The following is a 7500-nucleotide window of genomic DNA, read 5'->3' as shown; positions in this document are numbered from 1 at the left end:
GGATCGTCCAGGTGATGAGTGATGAGCGGTGCCTGGTTTCCTCCATTCAGGCCAAACAGTTTAATCAGACCAGAGGTATCAATTTCTGAGAGTCCTTCAGGAGCCTATTTGGGAACTCCAAGCGTCCCTTTCCTGAGGCGTGGCTTCGGTCTCTCAGGCCTGATTGGTGGAGAGCTGCAGAGATCAGGCCTGATTGGTGGAGAGCTGCAGAGATGGCTGTTCTTCTGGAAGCTTCTCCTCTCTCCACAGAGAAACGCTGGAGCTCTGTCAGACTAACCATCGGGTTCCTGGTCTCCTCCCTGAATAAGGCTCTTCTCCACAGATCGCTCAGTTTGGCCGGACGGCAGCTCTAGGAAGAATCCTGGTGATCCCAAACATCCTCCATGTGTGGATGATGGAGGACACTGAGCTCATTGGGACCTTCCTCAGATCTGTGCCTACAATCCTGTCTCTGAGTCTACAGACAATCCCATCATGGACTGGTTTGTGCTCTGACAGGCAGTGTGAACTGTGAGACCTTATATAGACAGGTGTGTGCCTTTCCCAATCATGTCCAATCAGCTGAACTGACCACAGGTGGACTCCAGTCCGGCTTGAGGACCGTCTGAAGGATGATCAGAGGAAACTGGAGAACCTGAGCTCAATGCTGAGTGTCTCGGCAAAGCCTAGGAATACTTACATATAGACTATTAGTGTTTTATTATTAATAAACAAACTTCTTTCACTTTGTCATCAAAGGGTTCACAGAAAAATTCCCATTCTGTCATCATTTACTCTAAACTTGTAGGAGTTTCTCTCTTCTGCCAAATACAAAATAATGTGTTGTATTTTTCTTCATCTGAGCAGATTTTACAGGACATCCGCAGAAGCATCACTGCTCTTCTCCTTGATTAATACTCATATTTATTTAATTGTGTCAGCATCAGAAGTTTTGGTTGTTGCCAATGAAGATTAAAATAAACTAATACTAAAAAATTAAATCAACATGTATAACCACTTATCGAAAATGTAATAATACAAAATAATATAATTAATTAAAATAATTAATTATAAATATTAAATATATATGTATTAAAAAAATCTGATCAAACGAGTCGAACAACTGAAATAAAGAACTTCTAATAGATGCCAAATTCATCCAGCTGATCAGATCTGCCTGGAAACAGCAATATAAAATATTCCAAATATTCATACATATATTAAATAACCATCAAGCCAAGATGACTGGCCTGTCATTTTTAATTATTTGACATAATTCACATGGGGTTATTATTTGAGTTTTATCAACAACAGTTGATTGCACATGACAAGAGTCACAACTCCATACAGAGTCTGATCTACACACACACACACACACACACACACACACACACACACACACACACACACACACACACACACACTTAACATGATTAAAGCAGACGCCGGTCTCTTTGTCTCGTGTGTGATTGAGATAAATCAGGTGGAGGAGAGTGTTCTCGAGCGTCTCCACGTGTCCTGATCCTGTGTGGCGGCTTTGACGGATCTCAGTGTGTAAATGTTTTGGCTTGCTCAGAGTTATTAAGCCATGAATCAGAGCTGTATTTTACAGGCCTGACCCTGCGCTTCCTGCTGTAATAGAGCCGCAAACACACTCCAGATGTTACACACATCACTGATACCGGCGGATACCTGAGCAGATTAAACTGATCTGATGGATTACTGCCACACGTGTGTGTGTGTGAGAGAGAGAGAGAGAGAGTGACTGTGTATGTGTGTGTGTGCATGCGTGATGTGTGTGACTGTATGTGGGAGTGTGTGTGTGTGTGTGTATATATATGTGTGTGTGTGTGAGAGAGATAGAGAGTGTGATGTTTGAGTTTGTGTGCGACTGTGTGTGTGGGAGAAAGAGTGGGTGTGTGTGAGTGGTTGTTTTGAGTGAGTGTGTTTCTGAGTGTGTGGTGTGTGCGTGTTGTGTGTGTGTGTTTTGTGTGAGTGTGTTTCTGAGTGTGTTGTGTGTGTGTGTGTGTGTGTGTGTGTAAGAGCATATTTAGTAATTTACAAAAAGGTAGGATCCAGAAACATGCACCTGAACTGAACGTTTACCTGATTTCTCCTGAAGTGAGTGTGAGTGTGAGTGTGAGTGTGTGTGTGTGTGTGTGTGTGTGTGTGTGTGTGTGTATGCAGTATTAATGAGCACCGAGACGGTAGACGCATCAGTCGAGCTCTCATTACCTCCCTAAAAACACTCGCCGGACTGAACACACACACTAATAATTCTTACATCTGTGTGGACAAATTGTCTCCTTGAGCCTGTACACACCCTCACACACACACATATACACACACACACACACACACACCACCGAGGCCCAGATTCGGCCAACTAATCAGCTCATGCACTATTTATGATCCTAAACAAGGAGGACGACAGAGAGAGATGCAGCGAATAAAACAACACGTCAATCACAGATCTGCTGGCTTACAGCGGGCCGCTTTCTGTTTGCTCACCATGTACAAAGAAAACAGATCACACTCACACGCAGTCTTTAGCTGTAGTTGTTTTGGGTTTTGAACACAAATCAAAGAGAATTTCAGAGTTGGAGAAAAGGAGTGCAAGCGTACAGTTCTATCCGCATAAACAGGCTGACAGCGGGAGCCGCGGCTGAGGATCCAGCGCAGAAACTTCAGGCACAGAAGGTGCAAAACGAGCAGAAGGTGAAGGAAGAAGAGCGCAGATTCCCTCGGCCTGCCACAGTCCTCCATTACCAGAGTTTATTCTGCTTAATTACCCTGATTGGTGCGTCGCACTCAGAGATCACTGTGAAACCGCATACATTAATGAGCACTGCATTAGCACATGTGAGAAGTCCATATGCCTCGCTCACTCGGAGCTCGGCAGGTACAAGAGAAGCGGAAGAATCTCACATCCAGAGGACTTCAGAAAACACCAGTCTGAGCGCCGAGACACGCCGATTCGTTTCTCTGGGCCGGAAACTTCTTTTAACAAGCTCTGTTCATCAGCCGGAGTCAGGGCTGGACGGGTAATCTGGCATACCGGGCACTTTCCCGGTGGGCCGACGCACTTTGGGGCCGATAGGTTTTTTTTTTGTGCCACTGACAACATGCAGCGCCAGCGGCCCGTTGGTTTGTCTTCTGAATCGACAGGCCGAACCGAGAGAGACCTCCCCTCTATATTAAGCACTTTTTTTCTATGTATTTATTTATTATTTGAGAGCATGGAACTGCAAAAGGCGGATATCCGCACAGTGCAGCCGCTGACGAACGTACCAGCGTTTAAATCCTGCTCTATGAGCGGCACTTTGACTCCGAATTTTGTTTTCTACAATCGTGTGATATGGGAACATTAGAGGTTCTGTGCTGAATCCGCTGAAAACAGCCGCGAGCATGTGATGGGGTAAAGTGGAAAACAGCAACACACACAAACACTTCACTTTACCACAAACACAATTTACCTTCTAAGAGCGAAGAAATATGGTGTTTTGGAAGAAACATTTATTACAAATGTTACTATTATTACTTAAATTAATGATGCAGAATATAAATAACTTTCACAGAGGCTGTTTTCATATTTTCTACAGGTGTTTACAATTTTTATTTATTAAGAATAATAATAATATATTTTATTTGTAAAGCCCTTTTCATAGTTAAAAACAACCCCAAAGTGCTAACTATTGCAAATATAACAGTTTATTATATGTTTTATATATTTTAGAAACCATATAGCCATATAATGAGGACCAAGGTTTGTACAGTCTATGTTTTTACCCGGTGACTACCATGATCTTACATTTAAATGAAACTGGCCTGCAGTTAAACTACAGTCTATAAAACAGCTGGATCCCATGAATGAAGGACACACTTTCTTTTCCTCTTCAAATGTTTTATTAACTTTTTTTTTTAATTGATCTAATGAAATTGTATTAGATTATATTTCAATGATAGCCTCATGAAAGATAGTGTCTTACTTAAATTATGTGTTAACTCTTGAAAAAATATGATTGTTTTTAAAGGGGAAGTTCAACCCAAAAATGTGATCATTTATTCACCCTAATGCCATTCCAAGCCTAGATGAATTTATTTCTGTGTAGCATAAAATAAAATTATTTGAGTCTGTTTTTTTTGTTCATACAATATTCATATGGTAGCCTAACCAAAATGGCTTAGTTGACAACATTCTTCAAAACATCTCCTTTTGTGTTTCACGGAAGTCATGCAGGTTTGGAAGGACGAGAGTGAGTAAATGCTGACAGCCTTTAAAAGCAGTACATTTACTTCACTGCATCCTAGCTCAAAATCATCAGTGCTTTACAGTCCAGTGTGGGGTTAGAGACCAAGAAGCAATATTAAGTGTATCTGCATTTGCAGCAAATTTGATAATGTCTATCATTATTTGTGCTTGTCCTATAAATATATTTACTCCAATTTAAGGCCCCAACCCCAGCAAAACCATTCACAGGGAACTCATGGGCCGGATGGGCTGGGTTTGCCAGGGCCGGATTTTAGCCCCAGTCCAGCCCTGGCCTGAAGAGATTATATGAGTACTTATATATGAAAAGTGATATATGATTTGATATACCATGAAGGTTGTTTTACTCAATTTTATCGATAATCTATTAATATCCAACCATTGTTTATTTTCCTAAATTCTGAGGTGATTAATTCTGAAAGTAGCTGTAAGTTGTCTCCTCAACCAAATATATTTGTGTCATCTGCAAATAAGACAAACTTCAATACTTCCGATACTTTACAAATATAATTAATATATAGTAAACGTAAATTTGGTCCCAGCACTGACCCCTGTGGGACACCACATCCATGCCCAAACATTCAGAGGAATACTCTCCTATTTTCACTGATAGCTGTCTGTCTCTCAGAGACCCAATTTAAAAACTACACCCCCTGATCCCAATTCGCTCTAATTTACTGATTAATATTCCATGCGTTATTGTGTCAAATGCTTTTTTAAGATCAATAAATACTCCAACTGCACATTTATTTTTATGTCTAGCGTTTGTGATTTCTTCAGTCAGTTCTGTTAATGCTGTTGAGATTTTTTCCCTAAATCCACATTGACTGTCTGAAAGTAGTTTATTTTTACCAATGAATGTCTCTAATCTGTTGGTAAATTGTTTTTCAAGGATCTTTGAAAATTGTGATAATAGAGAGACAGGCCTGCGTTTTACTGTAAGCCTCTCTATTACTTTTTGTATAATTAATATTAGGGGGATGAGGAGAGGAGATAAGATGGGACAGGAGAGAGGAGGAGAGGAGATAAGATGGGAGAGGAGAGAGGAGGAGAGGAGAGAGGGGGAGAGGAGATAAGATGGGACAGGAGAGAGGAGGAGAGGAGATAAGATGGGAGAGGAGAGAGGAGGAGAGGAGATAAGATGGGAGAGGAGAGAGGAGGAGAGGAGATAAGATGGGAGAGGAGAGAGGAGGAGAGGAGAGAGGGGGAGAGGAGATAAGATGGGAGAGGAGAGAGGAGGAGAGGAGATAAGATGGGAGAGGAGAGAGGAGGAGAGGAGATAAGATGGCAGAGGAAAGAGGAGGAGAGGAGATAAGATGGGAGGAAAGAGGAGGAGAGGAGATAAGATGGGAGGAAAGAGGAGGAGAGGAGATAAGATGGGAGGAAAGAGGAGGAGAGGAGATAAGATGGGAGGAAAGAGGAGGAGAGGAGATAAGATGGGAGAGGAGAGAGGAGGAGAGGAGATAAGATGGGACAGGAGAGAGGAGGAGAGGAGATAAGATGGGAGAGGAGAGAGGAGGAGAGGAGATATGATGGGAGAGGAGAGAGGAGGAGAGGAGATATGATGAGGAGAGGAGAGAGGAGGAGAGGAGATAAGATGAGAAGAGGAGAGAGGAGGAGAGTAGATATGATGGGAGAGGAGAGAGGAGATAAGATGGCAGAGGAGATAAGATGGGAGAGGAGAGAGGAGGAGAGGAGATAAGATGATAAGAGGAGAGAGGAGGAGAGGAGATATGATGGGAGAGGAGAGAGGAGGAGAGGAGATAAGATGGCAGAGGAGATAAGATGGGAGAGGAGATAAGATGGCAGAGGAGATAAGATGGGAGAGGAGAGAGGAGGAGAGGAGATATGATGGGAGAGGAGAGAGGAGGAGAGGAGATATGATGGCAGAGGAGATAAGATGGGAGAGGAGAGAGGAGGAGAGGATATATGATGGGAGAGGAGAGAGGAGGAGAGGAGATATGATGGGAGAGGAGAGAGGAGGAGAGGAGATATGATGGGAGAGGAGAGAGGAGGAGAGGAGATATGATGGGAGAGGAGAGAGGAGGAGAGGAGATAAAATGGGAGAGGAGAGAGGAGGAGAGGAGATAAGATGCCAGAGGAGATAAGAAGGAGAGAGGAGGAGAGGAGATATGATGGGAGAGGAAAGAGGAGGAGAGGAGAGAGGAGGAGAGGAGAGGATGAGTGGAGATAAGATGGGAGAGGAGAGAGGAGGAGAGGAGAGAGGAGGAGAGGAGATAAGATGGGAGAGGAGATAGGAGGAGAGGAGATAAGATGGGAGAGGAGAGAGGAGGAGTGGAGAGAGGAGGAGTGGAGATAAGATGGGAGAGGAGAGAGGAGGAGTGGAGAGAGGAGGAGAGGAGATAAGATGGGAGAGGAGAGAGGAGGAGTGGAGAGAGGAGGAGTGGAGATAAGATGGGAGAGGAGAGAGGAGGAGAGGAGATAAGATGGGAGAGGAGATAGGAGGAGAGGAGATAAGATGGAGAGGAGAGAGGAGGAGAGGAGAGAGGAGGAGAGGAGATAAGATGGGAGAGGAGATAGGAGGAGAGGAGATAAGATGGGAGAGGAGAGAGGAGGAGATGAGATAAGATGGAGAGGAAAGAGGAGGAGTGAGAGAGGAGAGTGGAGAGAGGAGGAGTGGAGATAAGATGGGAGAGGAGAGAGGAGGAGAGGAGAGAGGAGGAGAGGAGATAAGATGGAAGAGGAGAGAGAGGAGAGGAGAGAGGAGGAGAGGAGATAAGATGGGAGAGGAGAAGAGATATGATGGGAGAGGAGAGAGGAGGAGAGGAGATAAGATGGGAGAGGAGAGAGGAGGAGAGGAGAGAGGAGGAGAGGAGATAAGATGGGAGAGGAGAGAGGAGGAGAGGAGAGAGGAGGAGAGGAGATAAGATGGGAGAGGAGAGAGATATGATGGGAGAGGAGAGAGGAGGAGAGGAGATAAGATGGAGAGGAGAAGAGATATGATGGGAGAGGAGAGAGGAGGAGAGGAGATATGATGGGAGAGGAGAGAGGAGGAGAGGAGATAAGATGGGAGAGGAGAGAGGAGGAGAGGAGATAAGATGGGGAGAGGAGAGAGGAGGAGATGATATAAGATGGGAGAGAGTGAGGGAGGAGAGGAGATAAGATGGGAGAGGAGAGAGGAGGAGAGGAGAGAGGAGGAGAGGAGATAAGATGGGAGAGGAGATAGAAGGAGAGGAGATATGATGGGTGAGGAGATAGAAGGAGAGGAGATATGATGGGAGAGGAGAGAG

The sequence above is a fragment of the Pseudorasbora parva genome, chromosome 12 (genome assembly GCF_024679245.1).
Source record: "Pseudorasbora parva isolate DD20220531a chromosome 12, ASM2467924v1, whole genome shotgun sequence".
Lineage (NCBI taxonomy): Eukaryota > Metazoa > Chordata > Actinopteri > Cypriniformes > Gobionidae > Pseudorasbora > Pseudorasbora parva.
The sequence above is the reverse complement of the archived record's forward strand: the minus strand, read 5'-3'. Positions refer to the sequence as shown.